This window comes from Dreissena polymorpha, chromosome 9 (genome assembly GCF_020536995.1).
Source record: "Dreissena polymorpha isolate Duluth1 chromosome 9, UMN_Dpol_1.0, whole genome shotgun sequence".
In the NCBI taxonomy this organism is placed as follows: domain Eukaryota; kingdom Metazoa; phylum Mollusca; class Bivalvia; order Myida; family Dreissenidae; genus Dreissena; species Dreissena polymorpha.
The window spans coordinates 63,767,397-63,788,283 of NC_068363.1; the positions used below are offsets into that span (position 1 = coordinate 63,767,397).

The window sequence follows — 20,887 nt, forward strand, 5'->3', positions numbered from 1 at the left end:
ATAATCGTTATATAATATAGACGCTATCGCGTGAACTAGGTGAACTGGAATTTTCTTTAGACCAGAAATATGTTAAATGAAGATATTCAGAGATATAATTATGGTATGTCAATAATAGATTCTTAATGTGTTTTCAACAATATCATGATAAATATTATTTTTTATTTATTTAACAAGAATTATTCCGCCATATTGACTAATGTATTAAGCATGAGCGCGATGATTCTCGCTACAGTTAATAATCGAATCAAATAGCAATGCCCGACAAACCACTAAAACTGGTTTGTTTGAAGAACGCGCGTATAAATATTTAAAATACGGATACTTCGCGTGTGGCCGGTTGACTCATATGATCTAATTTCACTTCCAATAATCTTTTGGTTTTCTGGTTTGTATCTATAGGTTTATGACCTGCAATATGTAATAATGTAAAATAAGCCGCGAAAACTCCGCGTAACATCCCGTACTGCGTGTGATGCAGCTAAGAACTGCACAGAAAAAGACATTCGCTATCTTTGATCTTATTCATTGAACTCTTTACCTTACACCAACTCCAACCACAATCAACGCCGTATTTCTTTTATAAAGATATTTCTTGTTTAAATTGTAGTCTTGTTTTCTTTTACTGGAGATTTTTAGTTCAAATGTTTAAATTTATCAATATAAAGCATTTAATGACAAGCTTCAATACATGCCAAAATCTGTTGGACGGACCCTTAAATAGAAAATGATCAAGATGAGCAAGAAAATAATATAGTAATGTTTATTTCAGAGTATTTCAGTACAAGTTCAATGTCAGTCGTACCAAATGTCGCATAAAACATAATCTTGCGATGTTATAATTTATTATAACAAATAGTTTACCTTCAAGATGTTCAATTTGAGATGGTTGTCTATTATTATGACATTTGCAGGACATTGCATCACATGTATTTGTTGTGCTTGTGATACACTTCTAGGACTTTACTAATCTTAACGGTCATGGTGTGTTCCTCGTGATCACATAACACAAATAAACTTACACATGAGTGAATGTGTTTCATGGTAAATGTGTAGTTGTCATGTTAAATGCAAAAATAACGCACTATGCTCATTTTTGATCTGATATGTTCGTTCTAGAAGTTATTAAATGCACGCTGGATTTTTCCACATTGTTCAATTAAGATCAAGGTCATATTGTGAATCAAATGTCAGTATACATCATCGCTAAAACAAAATAGATATATGTACATTTGTGTCTGTTCATAAGACGTAAACACGACCGTCGATTTCACGTATTTCACGTTTATACTTTGTTCTTCGATTAGAGTGCATGGGGATTAAAGGTGCCTTTTCACAGATTTTGGCATTTTTTAACTTATTCATTAAATGCTTTATATCGATAAATGTAAACATTGGATCGTAAAAGCTCCAGTAAAAAATCAAGAATAAAATTAAAAAAAGGAAAAGAACATTGCCCGGACCAGGTTTCGAACCAGTGACCCCTGGAGTCCTGCCAGAGTCCTGAAGTAAAAACGCTTTAGCCTACTGAGCTATTCCGCCGAGTACACTTAATTGATGTATTTTATACCTTATATAAGCAATCTTCGTAGTTTCACAAAATTTAACGACAACAACAGAACTCTCCAAATTATTCAATCGTTTCGCGTTGCAACGCTTTATAATTTTTAGGTTTTAAAATCGTCAAAAGATGCATATAATGGCTATATTAGACCATGGTAAATGTTCAGTATTACTGTTTCCTCACAAATATCATAACTAAAACGAAAATTTGCGAATCTGAAACAACTTTTTTCAATTTTGTCAATTTGCCAAAGCGTGAAAAGATCCCTTTAAAGTCGCTACATAATGTAGAACACGGCCTCATCAATACTTCACAAAAATAAGTTAGCAATGTTCTTCGTGCAATTTAACGACTGAAATTAGAAAAAAGATCGTTTCAAAGTTGGCACCTAAACCAGAAAATACAACCACAAAACAATTAACACATATAACAGTACGCATTCTACTTATCTTTTGATTAATGTTCAGTAGTTTATTTTCACATAAAACTACTGAATTAAATTCCGCGCAAAGTCATCGGCGATCAAAATTGTTGCCCCGCTAATTCATGCGATTGAATAATACGTCTTGAAAATATAAATAAATTCAACTCGCTTCTCCTTCAATTATCATACATGTTTTATGGTTTACCAAATGGTTACTGTCGTATACGTAAGTAAAATGTATTAACACCACCACACGATGTTTTTCATCTACGTATCTAAGGTTTTAATACATAGTTTTTCATTCATTACCTATAACATCATTAAAATAAAATATTTATTACCAAATATGCCAATTAATACTAGCTTAAAATACAACACATACTATGCTCGAAGTACTTGAAGGCTTTAACCGGATTAGTCAAAAGGCAATAATACTAATAATATTTATGATGCTCAGAAGAATGAAAATGCAGGAAAAGGATCAAAGCGCTGAAACCGACGTTGTTAGCTATTGCATAATCTTAGACTTAGGCCACAACAAATTGATTAAATGTTCGATGGATTCGCCGCACCTAAAAATCTTAAAACTAAATAAAAATATTTTTATTTTTATTTTGCGCCCGCAGCAAAAAATTCATGTCCGCTTCCGACGGAACACAGTTCAAATTGAGTTCAGTAAACATGGGTCTGTCTCTTTGATGTCCAGTGTATGTCCTGGTCAACACCAGTGTGACCGCCTAGAGCACCTCATCCTATGATGGTCCGAGTCCTACATGTATAGATCATCCCAGCGTATGACGGTGCATGTACTCTTATATGCATGATAGTTTACTAGGACAGAAAAAGTTTTACAACATCAGTATATGAAATGTCGCCGGTATGCGTTCGATTGGTAAAAATCTGCAATAAACTTGTTGGTATTGATTAAGTTAAAATATTAAAAATTAACATTCAAAGGAGGGTCGCCGTTGAACTGGACAAAAAATGTCGAGTATAATATAAATTGTACGAGCCACCTATCTACTATTTCAAACTGTTGATGGCTGAATGCAATGTGTACATTATGCCCCTAAAACATAATTTAACATCAGTAAGAAAGTGAAGACACTTTCTTGACCTGAACAACTTTACTGGCATTTGGTTGACTTTTTTATATTAAAATACAAAACTTTTACTACCCATTTCTTATTTTTCTTTCATTAGGAAGTTGTTGTTTTTTTAATTTACAAAACTTAAACTTCTCATTTCTCATTTAACAGTGTTAAAATAACAAAAGTAACACATCGAGTATTGTATAATACCATAACCTGTTATATTTAGAACTAATACAAATTCGAGATATTTCGTATCAGTGTTTTTGCCCCAAATTACAGACTCTTATAGGCTGTGTTCAAATTGAAAATGGTAAAGACGCTGTTTCGCAAAAAGAAACTTTTTTCTTTTAAAAGTCTCGCCAAAATTTTCAAAACATAAATCACATTTTTTAAATAAACTTAATGGGTTTATTGAGTTTATCATACAGCAATTTAATGCCCTAGCACTTTATAATATACATTTCAGAAAGCAGTTAAACATGCACTTATTAACAATTGGAATACTGTTATCTATAATCATAATAATAATATATATTATTAAATATTCCCAATTTCATGGTTTATCGCACGTTATCCCCATTCAAAATGGCACAGGCTGTAAAACATGACGCGAAGAAAAATCACTGCTTATGCTTGATATTTAATTTATTATTTATTGTGTCATGTTATTAAACCATCATTGACAGAAAACTAAGCTTCTTATATAACTTTGATAATGAAAACTACATGTACCATGTACACTTTAAGTAATCACTACCTCGTGTGAGTGAGCAGAACAGCTATTAGAGACTTTTTTTTATATATTTTTACAAACATTTGATAAGGGCTTAAACTCAATTAATACTTCTCAATGATCTTGTAATGGTATTTTGCAGATATCATGCATATATTAGACAAAATATATCAATTTACATAGACAATATATGTATTTTTATTTTTCGCTTTTCGCTCGCCTGTGATTTAACAAAAAATAGAATAAAAATAAATTTATTTTTATTTCGCTCGCTCGCTCCAATTTTGGGTAGCAAAAATCCGTATAACAAATCATCAATTTGTTGTGGCCTTAACTCAGTTTTCAAAATTATGTTATAGCTTTTTATATCGCAAGTTTGAAATAAATGCTGCCCATTCAAATTTATAAAGAGTGTGTCTTAAAGCACAGGTCGAGATGTGTTTTTTTTCTCAAACCATTAATAAAAAATAATTTAAGCTTCATTGTGGGAAAACAGGGCTTAATGCATATGCATTTATTGTCATCCCAGTAACAGAGACTTTCTTTACACGAAAATCACCATAAAATCAGAAAGTGTCGTCCTTGATTAGCTTTTGCGTATTGCACATGCTAATCAGTGTGCACAAGCTAATCTTATTTGACATGCATTAAGCCCCGTTTTCTCTGAAAGCAGCCAATATGTACATATTTTAATGATAAAGTGACCAATGTCGCCGCACAAGCTGTTAAACACTAGTCTGGCCAATGTCGTCGCATAAGCTGTTAAACACTATTGATTACATACACACACTCGCTATCTGCAGTGTACCAGTGGTGAAGTATAAACAGGCAGATACGGTGGTTATCGTTCCTAGCGTTGTAGAGCAGACGCTCCTAGCGTAGTTAAGAGTAGACCGACTTGAATTTTATTGCAGTAACATTAGCTGTCGGCTGCGCGAACAACTAAAACCACACAAAGAAATCAAACCAACTGCAGAGGAACGTTGAAAAGATTGATTTCCGCCATTTTTCATATTTAAAGGGTCAGTTTCAAATGGAGATAGAAACAATAACTTTATGATTAAGTTGTTGGAACATGCATCATTGTTGACCATATACGTTTGCCTTAACCCATGGAATGTAATAAACATGAATAGTTTAAGTATGAAGAATGAATTGGACAATTGACACAGAAAAATGGACGATTTATATGGTGTTTAATTTGGAGAACTTGGGTCTATTCCAGTCGCCCCATCCGAATAAAACATACACATAAGATGAGTTGTGAACCCAGGATTATTGATGTGAAATTTTATTCCGATCCCAATTCTTCAGCGTGAGAATTTAAATAAAAACACCAAAAGTGGCCGGAATTACGTACACGACCAGTAAGCTTGGGCATGTTTGTTCGTTATGTACGGCCTTAATTTAACGATAATTCCCGAAAGTAGGTATGAGCACATATGAATACGTGAGTTCGCCCATGAACACATGGTAAGGCTGACTAAATCTCCTATGAACCTATATGTGTTTAAAACAGCAAATAATATCCAACAAACGAATGAATTATCAAACATAGTATGTGCACTGATGTGGCTTTTGTTTTTTGTAATTTCTGTTTGAAAAGTTTATTTAATATGCAAAATGAGAACGCAAGCATTAGAGCGAGTTTCATACATATTATAAGGCTATTATGCTGTTTATATACCATACTCGCTACAACGTTTACAAATGGCAGGTTTGAAATAATTCGTTTTCTTTTCACTCATGATCGCGTTAAACGTTAATTATACACGTTTTCATTCGCAATTTATTTACAGAATCACTACAAATGTCAAATACAATACAGAAAATTCATAGTTGTTTCATTGATCTATAAACATATAATGGATTGAATATAACTGATTTAAAATTAACGTTTTCAAACTATTATTAAATCTTTTTCCCAGAATGTGCTGTGCCATTTATAGCTGAGCTAATTTTACCTTTATCAATGATAATCAGCGAGGTATGCCGATTAGAAAAATCGAGCTATCTCAATTGGACTGGCTCGGTCTTTTACATAGGTCTCCGTTGTGAAGAATTTTTTCATGGTATGATAACTTAGACGAGCTTCTTCGCAGCATCGTCAAAAATGACACAATCATATGTGCAACTCAGATAATGTGTTTAAACATGTTTTCACGCTTTATTTTAGATTGGTTTGAAATCAGGATAAATATCTGCTTATCATACAGTGTTTCGTGGAAATCTTGTTCTGTTAAATTTTCGATTAATTATGAGTTATCAATCTCATCTCAGATTAAATCTCTTTAAGGTCGCCGTCGTGAAATGGATATGGTTTCTACCTAGCGACCGGGAGGTCACGGGTTCGATCCCCACCGTTGTAGCGTTGATCCCCCCTAAAGACACCAAGTACTGGTTCCAGACCCAGAAAATTGATTCGAGAGCGTTTATATAAGCTTTCGATGCAATCGAGCTAAAATAAATAGGTTTAAACTAAATCTCTTTATGAAACTGCCTCGTTTGGTAGGCGGTCACTAAGTTTGCACCCGGGGCCCTCCTGTCTTCTGGTATTGTGTAGATTCTTATGTGTCTCGACTTTCTAATCTTATCGGTGATGACAGGTTTTGTATTTTTATATATGCTCCAACGGTGGGATTCACAATCTGAGCTGTCTTTATCTGGCGTTTAGGGGAAATTTTGATATTTATCTTTAAAAGGCTTACGTAATAAATATGACACATTCTCCAATACAACAAACAATAAGTGTTTTTTTAATACAGTCGGCCTTAAAATGTATGCTGATACCATTCTCGCAAAATTAATTAAGTATTTTTTCCAAAAAGTGCAACCGCGTGTTTGAAAACACACAAAGTGAAATGATATGTGTGGTATATTTGTTATTCAATCAACAAAAACGTTCATTATAATATTGTTGAAGGTTTAAAAATAGGGCGGACATTGTAATTCTTCATAGAGAAGCTACATATATTGTATGTTTGCGCATATACATCTGATTCGGAGTCTGTGTATAAAATGCAATAATGCTATGTGTGGGGCACATTTTTGAAATGCTATGTGTGGTATGCAAGAATGTTCCCGTCAGTTCTGCATTTAATCTGAACACAGTTTTGTAAGAATCTATGATTTTTAGCTCGGCTGTTTTCGGAGAAAACCCGAGGTATTGTAATAGCCAGATCGTCGTCCACCGTCCGGCATCTGCCGTCCGCCGTCTGCCGTCTGCCGTCCACGTCGTGCTAAAACCTTGACATTTATCTCTAAAATCAAAGTGCTCCCACATACAACTTTGAAACTTCATATGTAGATGCACCTTGATGAGTTCTACACGCCACACCCATTTTTGGGTCACTAGGTCAAAGGTCAAGGTCAATGTGATTCTGACAATCTTTCATTTATTCAAAACTGCATCCGCAGCCGAGCGTTGGCACCCGTTATGCGGTGCTCTTGTTTTAATTGTCATTTTGCCAAACTGTCGTTTCAACTCTTCGTTGGTGACTAAATTAATCAGTATGTTCTTTCAGCATCATTAAGATTTAATAGTTAATACATATATGTCAGAGGAATTATATGGTTTTATTCTGGCCGTTTCCTCGCTTATTTAGTAAACAAACCCAGTCAACAAATATTGATTGAATTAAGAAATCTAAACGTTATTGCTTAATTTCCTGATGACCTAAATTTGAGTGTGGACTTGTTAGATAAAATTGCACCCGGGCGTCAGAATATCCGCCTTTTGCGGCGGTAAAGTGATATAAATTGCCGTAGTTATTGGTGTTATATATTAACATGCGCGATACATTGGGGATTGGTAATGTACCACGAAAACGGGCTTATAGGCTCATAAACTGTTATCGGCGTTCTTGTGCGTTTATAACAGGAACTAAATCACTGGTCTTCCACAGATATCGTATAAAGTGTCCTTGATATAAATGTGAATCGCAGTCATAAGAGGCGAAGGTTAATGACGCAACAAAGATGATCTATTTCTAGTTAAAAGTGTTTACACCGCTCTTAAAATAACATCTAACACAATCTATGTATAAAGAGCATTATTTTGAATGAAAACACCTTTTCCTATGTTATTATTTATTTGTTTAGTTGATAATAACAAAATGGGAATTATAATAATTGCTGTATAGTATGATAATTGTAAATCGCGTATTCGCGATCGACAGGTATAAGTTTATGTTGTATTGAGCCATTCGGAGAGCTTTGTGTCTTTTTAAAAGCATTCGTTCACTGAAGATGTTGACCTGAGAAGGCGTGGTTATAGATCAAATAAGGGTTAGGGTCATTATGTATCATGTGACTTAAACTCTCTCTCTCATATCTTCAATTTTCCGCCAAACTTAATAATTATTTATCAACCAATCATATTGCATGTCGTCAGACGTCCAGGCCCTACTATAAACACTTGCCATTTTTTAATCGCACATTTTTATAAAATGTTATTTAGGAATAACGAATGGAAATATTTGCGTGAACTTTGACACCATTTTGTGTTTTAAAATAGTTAATCTGTCGAATCATAAATATTATAGACCAGTGTACCGGTATTTACGCGGAAAGGCTAGTCTATAGTTGGGGTGATAGAAAGGTCTTTGGATAAATCACTAACAACGTTTACACAACGATTGTCTTAACAGTTTTTTAGTCGTGAGTATTATGGCGAATTCTTTTTTAACAGATCTGTAGAAGAGAGTATTGTTGTGCATTCTGTTTTGGAAAGTTTTGTAGTCGGGAGTATTGTTGCGCCTTTTTTGAACAGTTTTGTAGTCGTGACTAAGTATTGTTGGGCCATTTCTATTTTGAACTCTTCTTATGCTCCCCGAAAATTTTCGGGGAGCATATAGTTGCCAGTTTGTCCTTACTACCGTCACACTTTTGTGACAGTTTCTCATAGCACCTTCAATACTTTACCGATCTCTTTCATATTTGGCAAGTAGGTACCTTGTATGGACCTCTTCATTTTTATGAGGTTGATTTCACTTGGGTCAAGGTCAAGGTCACCGAGGCTAAAAATAGATTTTTCGTCACACTTTTGTTACAGTTTCTCATAGTACCTTCAATATTTTACCGATCTCTTATATGTTTGGCATGTAGATACCTTGCATGGACCCACGGTGCCTGTACCACGTGACTTTTTCGGCTATGTGTGGGACAATCGGCTGTCAACAACCCATCGCTTCAGGTACGTTTCTGATAATTTCTTCATTAATTCATAACCATTAAAAAAACATAGACGAGAGCCCGGTCATTGTCAAAATACACAACTGTGTTAAGAAAAGGGACTTATTCACAGTTTGGTACATTTTTTTCAAATGATTGTGCTGGATTTAAAGATAATGTAAACATTATATGAAACCAGCAAAATAACACGCCTGGCTAAGAAACATGTGTAATATAATGGTTCATTAATTAAATAATCCTCGTTCGAAATTAGTAAAATAATTAAGCGTTTGTAACGCCTTCCTCGATAAAATGAGCTAATTCGAAATTAGTAAAATAATAAAGCGGTGTTAACGTTTTCCTCGATAAAACGTGTAGAACTTACTTTAATAATTTAATTAATTTTATATAATTACATTATATAAGCCTCCGTGGCACAGTGGTAGCAACATATCTTTGGCATCTGTGGCCAAAGGTCCCGTGTTCGAAACCCCATGACGTATTTTTTTCATAATACATGTATTTTTTGTCTTGCTAATATGATCAGTTAAGCCGATTTAAAATATTGTTGATCTGTCTGTAAAATATTCAGTACGATAATCTGTGAACAAGTCCCTTTAATAGTGATTGAGTGGATGGTATCAACATAAATTTCAAGGCCGACTGTATAAAAAAATACTACTTTTTTTTTAATTCTAGAATGTGTCATTCAAAGATAAATATTAACATTTCCCCCAAACGCCGGATAAAGACAGCTCAGAGTGTGAATCAATCAATCAATTTGGAGCAAAGATAAAAATACAATACATGTCATCAACGATAAGGGTAGAAAGTCGAGACACATAAGAATCTACACAACACCAGCAGACAGGAGGGTCTCGGGTGTAAACTTAGTGACCGCCTACGAGGCAGTTTCATATAGGGATTTAATCCAAGATGTGATTCATAACTCATAATTAATCGAAAATTTCACCAAACAAGATTTCCACGAAACACTGTATGTTTAGAAGATATTGATCCTGATTTCAATCCAATCTTAAATAAAAACGTAGAAGCATGTTGAAACACAATATCTGAGTTTCACATAATGAATGTGTCAAAAAAACACATATTACCAGCTATATAGGGCAACGTATGCATTATAGCGAACCCTGTAAGTTTCACATTCCTGGATCCTTGTACATGATCATCCATGTGAGATCAGACAAATTGCGCAGAATACTCATACTCATATATTCACAATCTGGGTTTATAGCACAAATCACATTACACGGAAAGACACTTAATTATACGCGAAATTTACCAAAATACCGGTAAAATTTAAATTTTGGAAAATTGGGTTCTCCGTTATAACTGAAGCGAGGCTAAAATGGAAATCTATATGTTGACAACTCCGGCATGTGTGCATTAATTCACAAAGATAGCGTGCTAGTATTTATCAAGTCTGTCAAATGGATTGCTCATGTATATTTTTATGACTTCGCAGCATTATGTAAACAAGATGATACATGCCGGAAGGAAAATTACTTGTAAGTTAACCAAATTCGCAGAATTAAGCATATTTCAGTTTTAGTGACTTTGAAAAGCGCAATGAACTATATACTAGTATAGCTTTCGTTGATAGTTAATTATAATCCAACCTTGTTTGGGTCGGTAATACTAATAATAATAACACACTGCATTAAGGTGCAATCTTTTATACGCATCTTACATGTACATGATACACAGCAACCGCTGACTCAGTTTAAAGAAACATGTGGCTACATAGAGAATAATAGGTTGGTGACGTGGATGGAGAATGGTTATCTGGCAAGTCGGAGGAAGTTCGGCTCACCCGATAAGATCCTCCGACGAGCCAGATAACCATTCTCCATCCACATCACCAACCTATTATTCTACTTATCCTGTCACATTTACAACATTCGTTGAAATGTTTCTAAAATATCTTGTTTTCGATATTTTGTGTTTAAATATTTAATATGGGAAAAAAACACTTGAACAAAAAAATTGTGACGTCACGTCATGCAAAACGCTAAGGCTAGCTTCCATCTTGCTAAACAACATTCAAATCGAGTCAATCGTTATTAATTCAATACACAAAGACTAAATTATGCTGTTAAAACAATAATGTTTAAACAAACAGTACTTTACATTTTTTTTATTTTTTTTTATTGAAATAAAGTATATCTTATTAAAAGGAAATAGTACAGGCATGCGCATGCGCGGAGAGCTACTAACGGATATTCGAGATCACGTGGTCATCTAGCCTAATATCTTTTGGGATATTAGGTTACCTGGTTTTCGGGCTGATTTAAAGGCATGTGACAGGATAAAATGATAATTATAGAACATAGAAAGCACCTCAATGTAAAGAAGACTAATTGTATTTAGGTTTTATCGTTTCGTGATAAATTATGTAATCAGTTTAAGCCTAGCCGGAGCTCCAGATAAGAAGCGTATCTGCGTATTTACGCATGGAAAAAAAACGCATTAAAAATCGGCCCAGTACGTAACAAAACGCAATACAAATCTCGGTTAGTATTTTAAATCAATTAAAGGGATCTTTTCACGCTTTGGTAAATTGACAAAATTGAAAAAAGTTGTTTCAGATTCGTAAGTTTTCGTTTTAGTTATGATATTTGTGAGGAAACAGTAATACTGAACATTAACCATGCTCTAATATAGCCATTATATGCATCTTTTGACGATTTTAAAACCTAAAAATTATAAAGCGTTGCAACGCGAAACGATTGAATAATTTGGAGAGTTCTGTTTTTGTCGTTAAATTTTGTGAAACTACGAAGATTGCTTATATAAGGTATAAACTACGTCAAGAATGTGTACTCGGCGGAATAGCTCAGTAGGCTACAGCGTTTTTACTTCAGGACTCTAGCAGGACTCCAGGGGTCACTGGTTCGAAACCTGCTCCGGGCAATGTTCTTTTCCCTTTTTTAATTTTTTTTCTTGATTTTTTACTGGAGCTTTTACGATCCAATGTTTACATGTATCAATATAAAGCATTTAATGAATAAGTTAAAAAAATGCCAAAATCTGTGAAAAGGCCCCTTTAAAGTGCGTAACCGATTTAACCAATTATCCAGTTGAGATTTTAGTGTCAATTAACATTTGAATAAAAATAAGCTTGTAATACAAATGGCGTTTCATCATGTTTGTTGATCAAAAAAGGATGGAGAGTAAGTTGGTTCCTTTTTCCTAGTTCCTTATTCCTTATTCGAATAAGGAATAAGGAACAGTTCCTTATTCCTTATTCACGATTCCTTATTCGAATAAGGAATAAATAACGGTTCCTTATTCCTTATTCACGCTTAACATATTTTACTAAGCTTTTTAAGAAAAATAATGCAAACAATTCTCAATTAAATCAAAGCTAAATAACAAGAATACATTTAATTTGTGTATAACGATACATATTCATGTTTCTTCTCAGCGTTTTAATAGGATTTTTTGAATAACCCGAGCCGGCATTATCTACTTCGAATTCTAACTTCAAATCAACCAAACCTTAAGCCTGTATACTTATTTAACATTTATGTGATATAAAAATGCAATCTAGTACATTTCCTAATTTTTGTTTTCATTTAAACTCAATTTCCTTTTTCGCGGCCGAATAAGGAAACAGGAACCAGTTCCTTATTCCGTATTCAAGCCGAATAAGGAACCTGCATTTTTTTACTTAAACATCAATGAAAATGATCAAAATTGTTCAACATATAAATGAACATCATTATATACATGTGTATACATAGGTTGGATATTTAAAATACGCATTGCAATACATTTCTACTAAGTTTTAAGTAATGATAAACCAGTTCCTTATTCAGTTTGAATAAGGAATAAGGAACTGGTTCCTTATTCCTTATTGAAATCGAATAAGGAACTGGAATGTACTTACTATAAATAATAAATCAAAATCGAATAAGGAACGGCATTTTCTTACTTAAACATCAATGAAAATGATCCAAAATGTTCAACATATAAATGAATATCATTATATACATGTGTATACATAGGTTGGATATTTAAAATACGTATTGCAATACATTTCTACTAAGTTTTAAGTAATGATAAACCAGTTCCTTATTCAGTTTGAATAAGGAATAAGGAACTGGTTCCTTATTCCTTATTGAAATCGAATAAGGAACTGGAATGTTCTTACTATAAATAATAAATCAAAATCGAATAAGGAACGGCATTTTCTTACTTAAACATCAATGAAAATGATCAAAATTGTTCAACATATAAATGAATATCATTATATACATGTGTATACATAGGTTGGATATTTAAAATACGCATTGCAATACATTTCTACTAAGTTTTAAGTAATGATAAACCAGTTCCTTATTCAGTTTGAATAAGGAATAAGGAACTGGTTCCTTATTCCTTATTGAAATCGAATAAGGAACTGGAATGTACTTACTATAAATAATAATTCAAAATCGAATAAGGAACGGCATTTTCTTACTTAAACATCTATGAAAATGATCAAAATTGTTCAACATAAAAATGAATATCCTTTTATACATGTGTATACATAGGTTGGATATTTAAAATACGCATTGCAATACATTTCTACTAAGTTTTAAGTAATGATAAACCAGTTCCTTATTCAGTTTGAATAAGGAATAAGGAACTGGTTCCTTATTCCTTATTGAAATCGACTAAGGAACTGGAATGTACTAACTATAAATAATAAATCAAAATCGAATAAGGAACGTCATTTTCTTACTTAAACATCAATGAAAATGATCAAAATTGTTCAACACCGATCGGGGTATGCTTACTTTAACAGTAAACATATACCAAATCTGTTTTGGAATCATTTTATTTGCTTTCACCTTTTTAGTATGATTCTCTTTTTTTCACGTTAGTTCTTCCGTCAACTTCAGAGAGTAAATAAACAACTCTTAATCAGTTATTTCTTAACATGAATAAGGGACAAAGTCCATGTCAATGACCGTAACCATTTCGACTCTTTATTTATAGCTGGCTTAGGTATCGACCATCCGAATGTGTGTTTCTGGAATACAGAAGTGGTATCAAATACGCAAGTAGTAAATGAAGTTTAGTTCTCAGGTGTAAAAGCAAAGCAGAGACGAGCCAAGGTTGTTCGAGGTGGTTAATAAGTTATTATCTAGTATCTGCCAATTACAGTTAGAATAGAAAACGAAACATGTTTTAATAACGTCTATTGATTTGCTTATATAACCAACTAACAAAATGTCAATTTACTTTCACAACGATGTACTGTGTGATTGACACTGTGACGTACCCATTTTAAATCAATTATATTTTCCAATAAACAACAGTAAAATATAAAGGAAAATGATTGGTCACAAACAAAAATGTTTAATTGTTTCGGATGAAGTGTGGATAGCAAAATAAAGGATCTACAAAACGGAAATGGCCTCGATGGTGAACAGTTTTTCGCCGTTCTTAGCGTAACAGTTTCACTCTGTATTCGAACCGAGTAAGCAAATGGGTTATCATTAAATTAAACTTAGTAGAAATGTACTGCAATTAATGATTTTGATACCTAACCTACATTTTAAATGCTTTTCATTGATTTATTGGCTTCTTTGGTTCATTTTATTTGTATTTTTTATTTAAAAAATGCCACTTCCTTTATTATTCGATTTGAATAAGGAAAAAGGAGCCATTTCCTTATTCATTATTCAAACTGAATAATGAACTAGGCTATCATTAAATAGAACTCAGTAGCAATGAATTGCAATAAATATATATTTTTTTATTTCCAACCTTCATCTTTATACCTTGATTTTCTTTGACATTTAGTATTCTTTGGTTTATTTTAATTTATGTTTGAGTAAGAAGATGCCATTTCCTTATTATCGTCTTCATAATACTTGTTTTCAGTATCGTCAAATAGAATATAAAATAGAAATGTGACAGAATACATCCATATTACATAAGCAAGCTTAAATTACACACACAGCATCTAAAAAAATAAATATCCGAAAGTGACCGTTCGGAATATAGGCTTCCGAATAAGGAACTAACTTATTACTCAATTCCTTATTCAGATGCTTTAACTTCGGATAATTACATTCGGATCATTCTTGCAGAGCGCAGCTTTATGTTCGTTATTATTGGCTATGTTTATTGTAAGATTTTTTATTCTATCTCTGATACAGTTCTTGAAGTTTTATGTGACCCCTTCCTTTTGCCAAGACTATACGGTATCTCATTACAAAGCATGTTTTAGACATCCCATTCCGTTCTCATACGTAAACGAATACGAAGGGATATTATTAACGATGCAAAGAGATTTCAACACGTCACCATACAAGCAAGACTGCACCGGAAGCAGCGGTCCAGGTGTCTCTAGTAGACTGGAAAGTTCAATCGAGATGCCTCAACATTTTATTTTATTTAACATTCGAACACCTGCGCGCAAACTTGCTGTTATAGTGTTTTTTCTTCATAGATTTGTTTAAATGCGAATACGCGTTTTCTCGCTCGTGCAAACCAACGGTAAATACGGCGACCTTCAACCTCGGCACACGATTATTGACCGAGGTATCTAAAGAACGGCGATAGTCTCAATGGTTGAGAGTCCTTCGCCGTTTTTAGCTTAACAGTTGCGCTCTGTATTCGAACAGAATGCCAAAATTGCGAACAGCGTTGTCGTCAGTGCGACATCACTGACGTCACCATAAAAAATGTATGCACCGGGAGGAGCGGCCCAGATGCCTCTTGTAGTCTGGAAAGTTTCGTAGGAATGCCTCCGTGTTTTTATTCAATTTAAAGACAAATGCGTTCTCAAGCTCTTATTGAGTGTTTTTCTAATTAAATAGATTTTCTATCACTGAAAACGCGTTATCTCGATCTTGAAGCCAACGGTATATCCGGTGACCTTAAACATTGGCGCGGAAAATAAAGGTTGCGAGAACCAAAAAAAAATGGCGCTCGTCTATTTGATAACCAGTCCTATTTTTCCGATGTTAGTCCAACTGGTTACTTTTCCTTACTCGGAAGCAAAAAAAGGAACTGGCTTATCATTTAACAAAAACCGAAGAAGAAATGTTCTGCAATACATATTTTGATACGCGACCTATATTTACAACGATTTTCATTGATTAATTGGTCTCTTTGGTTCATTTTAATTGGTTTGTTTAGCAAGGAAATGCCAGTTCCTTATTCGATTTGAATAAGGAATAAGGAACCAGTTCCTTATTCCCTATTCAAACCGAATAAGGAACTGGGATATCATTATATAAAACTAAGTACAGATGTTCTGCAATTCAAGTTTTTGATACCCAACCTAAATATAAAATGCTTTTCACTGATTTATTGGTTTCTTTGGTTCATTTAAATTAAGTTGTTTAATAAGAAAATGCCAGTCGCGAGAACCAAAAGAATGGCGCTGGTCTTTTTGATAACCAGTCCTATTTTTGCGATGTAAGTCCAACTGGTTACTTTTTCCTTATTCGGTAGCAAAAAAAGATCTGGGTTATCATTTAACAAAAACCGAAGAAGAAATGTAATGCCTTACATATTTTGATACCCAACCTATATAAACAATGATTTTCATTGATAAATTGGTCTCTTTGGTTCGTTTTAATTGATTCAATAAGCAAGGAAATGCTAGTTCCTTATTCGATTTGAATAAGGAATAAGGGACCAGTTTCTTATTCCCTATTCAAACCGAATAAGGAACTGGGATATCATTACAAAAAACGAAGAACAGATGTACTGCAATTACAGTTTTTGATACCCAACCTACATTTAAATACTTTTCATTGATTTATTAGTTTCTTTGGGTCATTTGAATTAAGTTGTTTAATAAGAAAATGCCAGTTCCTTATTCGATTTGAATAAGGAACAAGGAACCAGTTCCTTATTCCTTATTCAAACCGAATAAGGAACTGGGTTTTTATTAAATAAAACTCAGTGCCAATATATTGCAATAAATATTTTTATTTTCGAACCTACATATACCATGTTTTTTTATCACAATTAGTATTCTTTGGTTAATTTCAATTTATGTTTGAGTAAGACAATTCCATTTCTTTATTACAGTCTTCATAATAATTGTTTTCAGCGTGTATCGTCAAATATAATATACAATAGAAATGTGACAGAATCCATCCATATAACATAATCAAGCTTAAATAACACACACAACATCTAAAAAATAAAAAAATCCGAAAGTGATCGTCTGAAATACAGGCTTCCGAATAAGAAACTAACTTATTACTCAATTCCTTATTCGGAGGCTATACTTTCGGATACTTACATTCGGATCATTCTCGCATACCGCATCCTTTATATTCGTTATTATTGTCTATGTTTAATGTAAGATTTTTATTTATATCTCTGATACAGTTCTTTACGTTCTATCTGACCCTTACCTTGGGCCAAGACTATACGATATCTCATTACTATGCATGTTTTAGATAGCTCATTCCGTCCTCATACGTTAACGGTTACGAAGGGATATGATTAAGGATTTAAAGGGATTTCAACACGTCACCATTAAAGCAAGACTGCACCGGAAGCACTAGTCGACTGTAAAGTTTAATTGAGAGGCCTGAATATTTTATTTTATTTAATATTCAAACACCTGCGCGAATACTAGCTGTACTAGTGTTTTCTTCGTAGATTTGTTTTAGTGCGAATACGCGTTTTCTCGCTCATGCAGACCAACGATACATCCGGCGACTTTCAACCTCGTCACACGATTAATGGCCGTGGGATCTACAAAACGTCCGTGGGATCTACAAAACGGCGATGGCCTCGATGGTAAACAGTCCCTCGCAGATCTTAGCGTCACAGTTGCGCTCTGTATTCGTACCGAATGCCAATATTTCGTACATCGTTGTCGTCTTTTCGACGTCTCTGACGTCAACATACAGGCGATAATGCACCGGAAGCAGCGGCCAGGTGCCTCTAGTAGTATGGAAAGTTTCATCGAGATGCCTACGTATTTTTTTCCATAAAAAACAAATGCGTATACAAGCTTTTATTGAGTGTTTATATATTAAAATGCATTTTATATCTCCGAAAACGCGTCTTCCCGATCTTGGATGCATCCGTACACTCGGCGACCTTCAATAATGGCACACAATAAAAGATCGTGGGACGCGACAAAATGGCGCTGGTATCGGTGGTTACCAGTCCTATTTTTCCGAGTTAGTGCAGCTGGTTACTTTGTCATTTTTCACCCGCGAAAAAGGAACTGGTCATCATTACACATAAAAACTAGGTAGAAATGTACAAGAATACATATGTGCGATACCCAACCTACATTTACAATGATTTTTATTGATTTATTGTTGTTGTTTTTTGTAAGAAAATGGCAGTTCCTTATTCGATTTGAATAAGGAATAAGGAACCAGTTCCTTATTCCTTATTGAAATCGAATAAGGAACTGGATTATAATTAAATAAATAAAAAGTAGAAATGTACTGCAGTTAATGTTTTGGATACACAACGTAAAAACAATGATTGCCATTGATTTATTGGTCTCTTTGGTTCATTTTCATTTATTTTTTTATTAAGAAATCGCCAGTTCCTTATTTGATTTGAATAAGGAATAAGGAGCCAGTTCCTTATTCCTATTTCAAACCGAATAAGGAACTGGATTCTCATTAAATAAAACTAAGCAGCAATGTATTTCAATAAATATATTTTTACATGTACCATCATTTCATTGACATTTATTATTCTTTGGTAAATTTTAATTTATGTTTGAGTAGAACAATGCCATTTCCTTAATATCGTCTTAATAATATTTGTTTTCAGCGTATTTCGTAAAATAGAATATACAATAGAAATGTGACAGAATACATCCATATAACATAATCAAGCTTAAATAACACACACACACACATCTAAAAAATAAAATATCTGAAAGCGATTGTCCGAAATACGGGCTTCCGAATAAGGAACTAACTTATTACTAATTCCTTATTCAGAGGTCATAATTTCGGATACTTTAATTCGGATCATTCTATCATAGCGCAGCTTTATATTCGTAATAATTGGCTATGTTAAATGTGAGTTTTTTTTTTAATTTATATCTCTGATACATTTTTTGAAGTTTTATCTGGACCTTACCTTCTTCCAAGACTATCCGATAGCTGAGTATCGAATAAGGAACTGGGTTATAATTAAATGAAACTAAGTAGAAATGTACTTCAATAGCTATTTTGATATACCAAACCTACATTAACAGTGGTTTTCATGATTTGTTGATCTCAGTGATTCATTTTCACTTATTTTTAATTAAGAAATCGCCAGTTCCTTATTCGATTTGAATAAGGAATAAGGAATCAGTTCCTTATTCCTTATTCAAACCGAATAAGGAACTAGGCTATAATTAAATAAAAAAAGTAGACATGTACGGTACTAGGCTAAAATTAAATAAAAAAAAGAAGACATGTACTATAATACATATTTTTGATGCCCAATCTACATTAATAATGATTTTCATTGATGTATTGAGCTTTTTGGTTCACTTTAATTCATCTTTTTTGGCAAGAAAATGGCAGTTCCTTATTCGATTTGAATAAGGAATAAGGAATCAGTTCCTTATTCCTCATTGAAATCGAATAAGGAACTGGGTTATAAGTAAACTAAAATAAGTAGAAATGTACCTCAATAAATATGTGTTATACCCAACCTATATTTACAGTGATTTTCATTGATTTATTGATCTCTTTGATTCCTATTTATGTTTTTGTTTAGTAAGAAAATGCCGTTCCTTATTCGATTTTGATTTATCATTTATATTAAGAACATTCCAGTTCCTTATTCGATTTCAATAAGGAATATGGAAGCAGTTCCTTATTCCTTATTCAAACTGAAAAAGGAACTGGTTTATCATTACTTAAAACTTAGTAGAAATGTATTGATATATGTATTTTAAATATCCTACCTATGTATATACATGTATATAATGATGTTCATGTATATGTTGAACAATTTTTATCAATGTCATTGATGTTTAAGTAAGAAAATGCAGGCTCCTTATAAGGAATGAATAAGGAATAAGGAACTGGTTCCCTTTTCCGTATTCGGCCGCGAAAAAGGAAATGGAGTTTTAATGAAAACAAATATAAGGAAATGTACTAGATTGCATTTTTATATCACATAAACGTTAAATAAGTATACAAGTATATAAGTATAAGTTTGGTTGATTTGAAGCTAGAATTCGAAGTAGATAATGCCGGCTCGGGTTATACAGGAAATCCTATTAAAACGCTAAGAAGAAACATGAATATGTATCGTTATACACAAATTAAATGTATTCTTGTTATTTAGTTTTGATTTAATTAAGAATTGATTGCATTATTTTTCTTAAAAAGCTTAGTCAAATATGTTAAGCGTGAATAAGGAATAAGGAACTGTTACTTATTCCTTATTCGAATAAGAAATCGTGAATAAGGAATAAGGAACTGTTCCTTATTCCTTATTCGAATAAGGAATAAGGAACTAGGAAAAAGGAACCAACTTACTCTCCATCAAAAAAGGGACGTTTTAAGCGACCAGCGGCTACTGCGGGAATATTTTTAAAGAGAGTCTGTTCATATAGTCATTTTAAATGCATTATGTTTGCATTGAATAATATAAATAACAAATAATAATATTTCTAGATTAAACACGCCATTTACTTTGTCCATTTTCTATGGAAATGGAAAATACCCCTATATAAATATATTGAACATGCTAAATAACTAATAACGGAAATAATATAGGCCGTGCTCTGTGAAAATGGGTTAAATGCATGCGTGTAAAGTGTCGTCCCTGATAAGCCTGTGCGGACTGCGCTAATCAGGGACAACGCTTTATGTCTAAACTGGATTTTTGCTAAGAAGATTCTTTTTTGTAACGAAAAATACCATAAAAGCGGA

General features: G+C 33.3%; 1 long non-coding RNA gene across 1 annotated transcript in view; it reads left to right on the top strand.

The window, feature by feature from the left end:
• Positions 1-5,473: 5,473 nt before the first annotated feature.
• The window catches only part of LOC127844239 (uncharacterized), a 47,234-nt gene continuing 31,820 nt past the window's right edge, over positions 5,474-20,887 (top strand). Inside the window, exons 1-2 of the long non-coding RNA XR_008032638.1 lie at positions 5,474-5,532; positions 8,922-9,009. This is a non-coding gene — a long non-coding RNA (uncharacterized LOC127844239). The remainder of the gene's footprint in view (positions 5,533-8,921; positions 9,010-20,887) is intronic.